This window comes from Dipteris shenzhenensis, chromosome 4 (assembly GCF_047967505.1).
Source record: "Dipteris shenzhenensis isolate YYH24624 ecotype China chromosome 4, Dip_SZ_1.0, whole genome shotgun sequence".
Classification (NCBI taxonomy): Eukaryota; Viridiplantae; Streptophyta; class Polypodiopsida; order Gleicheniales; family Dipteridaceae; genus Dipteris; species Dipteris shenzhenensis.
Genome location: NC_141599.1, coordinates 61,589,698 through 61,599,697, shown reverse-complemented (window position 1 = coordinate 61,599,697; position 10,000 = coordinate 61,589,698). Strand labels below are relative to the sequence as shown.

General features: G+C 45.7%; 1 pseudogene; it reads right to left on the bottom strand.

Annotated features, from left to right (window-relative positions):
- The window catches only part of LOC147903162 (25S ribosomal RNA), a 1,231-nt pseudogene extending 1,166 nt beyond the window's left edge, over nucleotides 1–65 (bottom strand).
- Between the last annotated feature and the right edge of the window lie 9,935 nt (nucleotides 66–10,000).

The window sequence follows — 10,000 nt, the reverse complement described above, 5'->3', positions numbered from 1 at the left end:
AGCTAATCCTTTTCCCAAAGTTACGGTTCCGTTTTGCTGCCTTCCCTTACGTACATTGTTCTATCGACCAGAGGCTGTTGACCTTGGAGACCTGATGCAGTTATGAGTACGACCGCGTGTGATCGGCAATCGCTCCTCCAGATTTTCACGGGTCGCCGGGGGTGCACCGGACACCGCGAGACGTGCGGTGCTTTACCACCCGCTGGACCCTATCTCCGGGTGATCCGATTTCAGGGTGGGCGGGCTGTTAAAAAGAAAAGAGAACTCTTCCCGGGACCCCGTCGGCATCTCCAGATTCGGTCACGTTACTGTCCACCACCACGTCCTGGTTCGGGCTCGGGGGGTCACTCATCATATGTAACCCTATCACGTGAGTTCAACAGAAGGATATTTTTTATTTCTAAAAGTTACAGAAATAAATATACATAAGGGACTATTTTAAATAGTTTTGGAAAAAAATTACAGATTTGTATAAAAAAAGGGTACATTTTATTAATGAAAAATTTACAGATAAGGGATTTTAGAAGTATGCCTTGAACGCACGTGGTATAGAGGGTTTATACATAGTGACCCCCCCGAGGGTTCGGGAATATTGACCCGATTCCCTTTCGAAGCGCGGCGCAGTGCGCCCTTGACATAGGACTGCCCCATCTCTTAGGTTCGACTAACCCATGTCCAATTGCTGTTCACATGGAACCTTTCTCCACTTCGGTCTTCAAAGTTCTCATTTGAATATTTGCTACTACCACCAAGATGTTCACTGGGGGCCGTTTCACTCGGGCTCATCGAGGCCTCGCACTTGCCCCGATGGCCGGGGTATAGGTCACACACTTCAGTGCCATCCATTTTCGGGGCTAGTTGATTCGGCAAGTGAGTTGTTACACACTCCTTAGCGGATTTCGAGTTCCATGACCACCGTCCTGCTGTCTTAATCAATCAACACCCTTTGTGGGATCTAGGTTAGCGCGCAGTTCGGCACCGTAACCCGGCTTTCGGTTCATCTCGCATCGCTAGTTCTGCTTACCAAAAATGGCCCACTTGGAGCCCCCATTCTGCACTGGGGTTCAACGGAGCAACCTCGGCCACTTACCTATTTAGGGTTTGAGAATAGGTCGAGGGTGTTACACCCCCCGATGCCTCTAATCATTCGCTTTACTCGATAAAACTGTGCAATGAGCTCCGGTTATCCTGAGGGAAACTTCAGAGGGAATCGGCTACTAGATGGTTAATCTCAAGGTCCAATTCATCATTGTGATGCACATTGAAAGATATCAAGGAAATGTCTTGCTTTATTGGGGTTTTCTAGTTTAGAGGAGTCATATACGGAATTGAAGTAGAAGACTATCTAGTGCAATAAGAAGCACAAGAGGCATAGTGTTATGAATAGATGGAAGGGAGTCATGGCTGCTCATTGGCTTTGTCTTACTTACTCTTATGGGCTTTTGAACATCTCTTAAGTGTGTTCCTCATATTAGAACATCATTCATGAGGTCTTCTTGTTTTTATTTAAATTTTGGTTTTGTATTATGGGTTTTATATTAGAAAAAGCAAGTAAGACTATCCTGAGCATACGTTGATGCTTTGAAAAACGTTTCGTCCATTACGCTCTTATATATTTGTTTTCATTATTGTGACAAGTCATGATTCATTTTGAGTTCTTTTTTTTTTAATTTGCAAAGGTGTATGCCTTTATTTATGATAAGAAAGATTGTGTTCCTTCACATTGTGATTTTCCCATTGTGTCTTGCTCTCAGGATGAAAATTTGAAGTCAATGTATTGAGAAAATTTTCTCCATATGTAAAGGTTTTTAGAGCTAAGAATGTTGGAAATTGTGGTCCACCAACCATTCGATCATTGATTCCGTCGAAATGCTATAGATATTTATGACGCCGCAAATATCTACCCCCCTCTATTCGGATGGAAGTATCCGAGGGCGTTGTAAAGGGGAGATGAGGCTCGGGCAAAGGGGAGATGTGTGAAAAGTGGGGCGTTGTAAAGGGGAGATGAGGCTCGGGCAAAGGGGAGATGTGCGAAAAGAGGAGATGAGGCTGGGCAAAGGCGAGATGTGTGGAAAGAGGAGATGAGGCTCCGGCAAAGGGGAGATGTGTGAAAAGAGGAGATGAGGCTCGGGCAAAGGGGAGATGTGTGAAAAGAGGGACGAAGGAGAGATGTGTGAAAAGCAAAAAGAGGGGAGACGAGGCTCGAGATGTGTGAAAAGAGGGACGAAGGAGAGATGTGTGAAAAGAAAAAAGAGGGGAGACAAGGCTCGAGCAAAAAGAGGGGAGACGAGGCTCGGGCTACGGCGAAGGCAAAGGCAAAGTTTATTAATAATTATATTTATATTACCGAGTAGGGGCAAGCAGGATTAGAGCTCATGACCTCTTAGCTCAGACAAAAGGATCGCCTAGACCGTGGAACCATGAGCTGTACTAGCGACTGAAATTTTGTGGACTTTTGCTATTTCTACTAATCCACAAAGCCTGAGTGAACAAGACATAAGTGAATAGGGCATACAGTGTATTCCCTCACGCATCTGCGCTTTCCCACCATTGCAGGCACTCTCTAGCCAGGCAACCTGCAGCCCGCCTCCGCCTCCGCCTCAAGCTTCCTTCAGCACTCTTTCTCATCCTCTAGAAGTTCCTCTTTTCGTAACCTGCCCCAGCCCTTTTTCTCCCCTCTTTTCGTTCCCATCCTCTCGAAGTTCCTCTCCCTTCATTGCCTGCAGATTACGGGAGGGCGAATGCATTAGGCGAAGCTAGGATTGGGTAAGCATCGATTGTTTAAGCATTGTGGATGATGAAATGCATGTGGGATTCGTAGGGTTTAGGCAGCGGACCACCGCCAGGCGCTCAATATAACGTTCACTCGTGGACCTTCACCAATTACGGCACGCAGGCTCCTCGCTTCGATGCTATGCCACTGCCTTCTTTTAAAAGGCTGTTCGTTATTCCTGTGGGCAGCAGCATTTTAGCTGTACTTGTATGGCAGCAATTGTGAAGTGTCGGAGGCACGATGTGATCGACCAAGACGGAAGCTTTCCACCAGCTGTTGGGCAAAGGAGGCTTTGGATCAATACCAACACATGCCGGTGGCAGTGAAGAGGACCTCCAAACACTCCAACCAAGGTTCCTTGCCGAGGTTTCCATCATAGGCAAGCTTAGGTATCGGAACCTGGTGCCTCTCATCCGTTGGTGCAGTAAAGGGGCCCGGGATGTAAAGGCGAGCACACTGTATGTACGACCACCACAGTCTAGTGCGAGGACGACAAACACCCCAAGGAAGATGGGGCTATCTCAGGAAGGCATCCGACAAGATGGACGTGTACACTCCCGTACAATATCAGACGTCTTCAATCGATGGTAAATGTGGTGCAGGATTGTGCACGTCAATCCGTTCAGGGCAGCAAAGCATGAAATATACAAGATGGGGTGCTGCTGCACTCTAGTGTGTGTCTGTGCAATTGAGAGATGGATGATGTATAATGCCTTGCACGTGATTGCATGCTACGCGGGTTGGGCTGCAATTTGAAGATCAAGTCCTCGATTCGGCCATGACGATGTGAAGGCATCATTCAGATATTTTTGGCCATGATGACGTGAAGGCGTTATTATTGGTGGGCTGACGGGGACTGCGAGTTGCTGCTCCACTTGTAACTTGGCTGAATAAGGTAAGAGTGCTCTTCTTTCTTTTGTTCTTGTCACAGGGTCTGTAAAACTATTATCCTCACGTTGGTCTCACATTGCTCTTTAAAAGGACGGTCTAACCTTCGCTCTATTGCGCACTCTTAACTTGAATTGCAATTCTGGGCACTCTTAAATCGAACAAAAACTACGTAAAAGGTTCCTAAGTTAAGTTGTTTTAGTATCTACATTGTTGTCTTAACACACGCATTGTCTTAAATCGTACTTTTTGTAAAAAGTTGTGTCCAAGCACCAGCCTTTCTACCTAGTGTACTCATTAATTTGAGGACTAAGTTTAACATTTATCATTTTGTTTTTCTCTCAGATTCCTAGTTCTCATATATTGCTGATAGTATCTTGATTCTTAATCTTTCTACATTGTTCATTAAATGTGGATAATGAGCCCTCGAACCTTTTCCAAATCTCTAGTTTGACCCATCTTCCTTTTTGTATAGGTAGCTTGGAAGTAGCTTATGAACTATCTTCGATTCAAGAAGTGTATGTTAACCAGCCTTCCTGGACAGTTGCGCTTGACTTGTATGCACTCCTATACTTCATGGCACTAGACCTCACCAGGAATTTGGCTCAAGCTTGTACTCAATAGTGCAATGGCAACATAAGCATTGTTGGACTGAAGCAAACCTAAGCATGGGTTAGGTCTAGTCACGGCCATGTGGAGACTGCATGCAGTTTTGGTGGACACCAACTACTGCATGGGTGGAGATTCTACGTTTCTCGTTCTCTCCCAGACTGGTTGGCCGAATCATCGGTCTGCCTCCAGGCTGGTACATGCGATTCCTACATTCAGTAAGTATCGTGTGAATTCTAGCCTGTGATTGATAGCTCCAACCTTGGTGACTCATCCTCTATCTTTGATATAATGCCTCACTGCTAGGGTAAAGTATTGTATTCATTCTGCCTCGCATGAGCAATATGTCATGTCGTAAGTGAGTGGAAGATTACATGCAAATAAACTTCACATGTATAAAATGTGTAGCAAAGGCAGAAGAAAGCTTTGTGAATATCACTTGAATCTAATGCCTGGACGCTGGACACCCATGTCAGCTGCTCAAATGCCCCATGCGCGAAACTTGAAGTCAAGGCATTGCATGCATTTCAGATTCTCAAACACGCTTTTCTTCTTCTCTTCTTCATATCACATGGGATGAGAAGAAAGGGTGAGGGAGGCACATAAGAGCAGTAAAAGCAGCATTTTTTTTTTTTGTCATGGTTTCTCTAAATGTCTCGAATAGATGCAGGAGAGTTTGGAAGATGCACATATAGTCCTTCGAACTCTGTAATCCATTGTACAAATTTGACATTTCAAATCCTAGGATACTCCTTCCGAAAGTTTAAATTCTCATTGCATATTTGGATAGGTGGGCTGCCCTACCTTAGCTTAACAAAGCTCATGTCTTCTAAAATGAGAAGAATTTGGTCTTGAAGTCTAGCATTTCTCTCCACCAAACAAGGATTTTCTATCTATCAAGAAGAATTTGGTTGGGGAGTTTTTCTTGCTTCTACTTCAATCGCTTTTCATAGCATGTAGGCAGATGAGGGCACATCCTTAAAGAAAGTGCATGAAATACTCAAAATCAAGGGTGGTTTCTATAATTGTATTCTCAAACAAGGCTTTTCCACATCCTTTTTAACAACTATCATCGCTCTCCACATCCTAAACCCTAAACCCTAAACCCTAAACCCTAAACCCTAAACCCTAAAACCCTAAAACCCTAAACCCTAAACCCTAAATTCCTAAACCCTAAACACTAAACCCTAAACCCTAAAACCTTAAAACCCTAAAACCCTAAACCCTAAACCCTAAACCCTAAACCCTAAAACCCTAAACCCTAAACCCTAAAACCCAAAAATCCAAAACCCCAAAACCCCAAAACCCCAAAACCCTTAAATCCTAGAACCCTAAACCCTAAACCAAGCACAATGACCAATTATGTGAATCAATGGTTGCTCTCGTACTAAGTTGGATTACTATTGCAGCACCGCTCATCAGTAGGGTAAAACTAACCTGTCGTACGACGGTCTAAACCCAGCTCATGTTCCCTATTTGTGGGTGAACAATCCAACACTCGGTGAATTTTGCTTCGCAATGATAGGAAGAGCCGACATCGAAGGATCAAAAGCAATGTCGCTATGAACGCTTGGCTGCCACAAGCCAGTTATCCCTATGGTAACTTTTCTGACACCTCTAGCTTCAAATTTTGAAACACTAAAGGATCGATAGACCATGCTTTCACAGTTTGTATTCGTACTGAAAATCAAAATCAAATGAGCTTTTACCCTTTTCTTCCACACGAGATTTCTATTCTCATTGAGCTCATCTTAGGACACTTGCGTTATCTTTTAACAGATGTGCCGCCCCAGCCAAACTCCCCACCTGACAATGTCTTCCGCCTGGATCGGCGCGCGGACGCGCCTTAAGACCAGAAGCAGGGGCCCAGCCCCGCCTCCCTCACGGAGACAGCCTCCGGGGTCAATTCGCAGACCCCTAGACCCAGCCCTCAGAGCTAATCCTTTTCCCAAAGTTACGGTTCCGTTTTGCTGCCTTCCCTTACGTACATTGTTCTATCGACCAGAGGCTGTTGACCTTGGAGACCTGATGCAGTTATGAGTACGACCGCGTGTGATCGGCAATCGCTCCTCCAGATTTTCACGGGTCGCCGGGGGTGCACCGGACACCGCGAGACGTGCGGTGCTTTACCACCCGCTGGACCCTATCTCCGGGTGATCCGATTTCAGGGTGGGCGGGCTGTTAAAAAGAAAAGAGAACTCTTCCCGGGACCCCGTCGGCATCTCCAGATTCGGTCACGTTACTGTCCACCACCACGTCCTGGTTCGGGCTCGGGGGGGTCACTCATCATATGTAACCCTATCACGTGAGTTCAACAGAAGGATATTTTTTATTTCTAAAAGTTACAGAAATAAATATACATAAGGGACTATTTTAAAGAGTTTTGGAAAAAAATTACAGATTTGTATAAAAAAAGGGTACATTTTATTAATGAAAAATTTACAGATAAGGGATTTTAGAAGTATGCCTTGAACGCACGTGGTATAGAGGGTTTATACATAGTGACCCCCCCGAGGGTTCGGGAATATTGACCCGATTCCCTTTCGAAGCGCGGCGCAGTGCGCCCTTGACATAGGACTGCCCCATCTCTTAGGATCGACTAACCCATGTCCAATTGCTGTTCACATGGAACCTTTCTCCACTTCGGTCTTCAAAGTTCTCATTTGAATATTTGCTACTACCACCAAGATGTTCACTGGGGGCCGTTTCACTCGGGCTCATCGAGGCCTCGCACTTGCCCCGATGGCCGGGGTATAGGTCACACACTTCAGTGCCATCCATTTTCGGGGCTAGTTGATTCGGCAAGTGAGTTGTTACACACTCCTTAGCGGATTTCGAGTTCCATGACCACCGTCCTGCTGTCTTAATCAATCAACACCCTTTGTGGGATCTAGGTTAGCGCGCAGTTCGGCACCGTAACCCGGCTTTCGGTTCATCTCGCATCGCTAGTTCTGCTTACCAAAAATGGCCCACTTGGAGCCCCCATTCTGCACTGGGGTTCAACGGAGCAACCTCGGCCACTTACCTATTTAGGGTTTGAGAATAGGTCGAGGGTGTTACACCCCCCGATGCCTCTAATCATTCGCTTTACTCGATAAAACTGTGCAATGAGCTCCGGTTATCCTGAGGGAAACTTCAGAGGGAATCGGCTACTAGATGGTTAATCTCAAGGTCCAATTCATCATTGTGATGCACATTGAAAGATATCAGGGAAATGTCTTGCTTTATTGGGGTTTTCTAGTTTAGAGGAGTCATATACGGAATTGAAGTAGAAGACTATCTAGTGCAATAAGAAGCACAAGAGGCATAGTGTTATGAATAGATGGAAGGGAGTCATGGCTGCTCATTGGCTTTGTCTTACTTACTCTTATGGGCTTTTGAACATCTCTTAAGTGTGTTCCTCATATTAGAACATCATTCATGAGGTCTTCTTGTTTTTATTTAAATTTTGGTTTTGTATTATGGGTTTTATATTAGAAAAAGCAAGTAAGACTATCCTGAGCATACGTTGATGCTTTGAAAAACGTTTCGTCCATTACGCTCTTATATATTTGTTTTCATTATTGTGACAAGTCATGATTCATTTTGAGTTCTTTTTTTTTTAATTTGCAAAGGTGTATGCCTTTATTTATGATAAGAAAGATTGTGTTCCTTCACATTGTGATTTTCCCATTGTGTCTTGCTCTCAGGATGAAAATTTGAAGTCAATGTATTGAGAAAATTTTCTCCATATGTAAAGGTTTTTAGAGCTAAGAATGTTGGAAATTGTGGTCCACCAACCATTCGATCATTGATTCCGTCGAAATGCTATAGATATTTATGACGCCGCAAATATCTACCCCCCTCTATTCGGATGGAAGTATCCGAGGGCGTTGTAAAGGGGAGATGAGGCTCGGGCAAAGGGGAGATGTGTGAAAAGTGGGGCGTTGTAAAGGGGAGATGAGGCTCGGGCAAAGGGGAGATGTGCGAAAAGAGGAGATGAGGCTGGGCAAAGGCGAGATGTGTGGAAAGAGGAGATGAGGCTCCGGCAAAGGGGAGATGTGTGAAAAGAGGAGATGAGGCTCGGGCAAAGGGGAGATGTGTGAAAAGAGGGACGAAGGAGAGATGTGTGAAAAGCAAAAAGAGGGGAGACGAGGCTCGAGATGTGTGAAAAGAGGGACGAAGGAGAGATGTGTGAAAAGAAAAAAGAGGGGAGACAAGGCTCGAGCAAAAAGAGGGGAGACGAGGCTCGGGCTACGGCGAAGGCAAAGGCAAAGTTTATTAATAATTATATTTATATTACCGAGTAGGGGCAAGCAGGATTAGAGCTCATGACCTCTTAGCTCAGACAAAAGGATCGCCTAGACCGTGGAACCATGAGCTGTACTAGCGACTGAAATTTTGTGGACTTTTGCTATTTCTACTAATCCACAAAGCCTGAGTGAACAAGACATAAGTGAATAGGGCATACAGTGTATTCCCTCACGCATCTGCGCTTTCCCACCATTGCAGGCACTCTCTAGCCAGGCAACCTGCAGCCCGCCTCCGCCTCCGCCTCAAGCTTCCTTCAGCACTCTTTCTCATCCTCTAGAAGTTCCTCTTTTCGTAACCTGCCCCAGCCCTCTTTCTCCCCTCTTTTCGTTCCCATCCTCTCGAAGTTCCTCTCCCTTCATTGCCTGCAGATTACGGGAGGGCGAATGCATTAGGCGAAGCTAGGATTGGGTAAGCATCGATTGTTTAAGCATTGTGGATGATGAAATGCATGTGGGATTCGTAGGGTTTAGGCAGCGGACCACCGCCAGGCGCTCAATATAACGTTCACTCGTGGACCTTCACCAATTACGGCACGCAGGCTCCTCGCTTCGATGCTATGCCACTGCCTTCTTTCAAAAGGCTGTTCGTTATTCCTGTGGGCAGCAGCATTTTAGCTGTACTTGTATGGCAGCAATTGTGAAGTGTCGGAGGCACGATGTGATCGACCAAGACGGAAGCTTTCCACCAGCTGTTGGGCAAAGGAGGCTTTGGATCAATACCAACACATGCCGGTGGCAGTGAAGAGGACCTCCAAACACTCCAACCAAGGTTCCTTGCCGAGGTTTCCATCATAGGCAAGCTTAGGTATCGGAACCTGGTGCCTCTCATCCGTTGGTGCAGTAAAGGGGCCCGGGATGTAAAGGCGAGCACACTGTATGTACGACCACCACAGTCTAGTGCGAGGACGACAAACACCCCAAGGAAGATGGGGCTATCTCAGGAAGGCATCCGACAAGATGGACGTGTACACTCCCGTACAATATCAGACGTCTTCAATCGATGGTAAATGTGGTGCAGGATTGTGCACGTCAATCCGTTCAGGGCAGCAAAGCATGAAATATACAAGATGGGGTGCTGCTGCACTCTAGTGTGTGTCTGTGCAATTGAGAGATGGATGATGTATAATGCCTTGCACGTGATTGCATGCTACGCGGGTTGGGCTGCAATTTGAAGATCAAGTCCTCGATTCGGCCATGACGATGTGAAGGCATCATTCAGATATTTTTGGCCATGATGACGTGAAGGCGTTATTATTGGTGGGCTGACGGGGACTGCGAGTTGCTGCTCCACTTGTAACTTGGCTGAATAAGGTAAGAGTGCTCTTCTTTCTTTTGTTCTTGTCACAGGGTCTGCAAAACTATTATCCTCACGTTGGTCTCACATTGCTCTTTAAAAGGACGGTCTAACCTTCGCTCTATTGCGCACTCTTAACTTGAA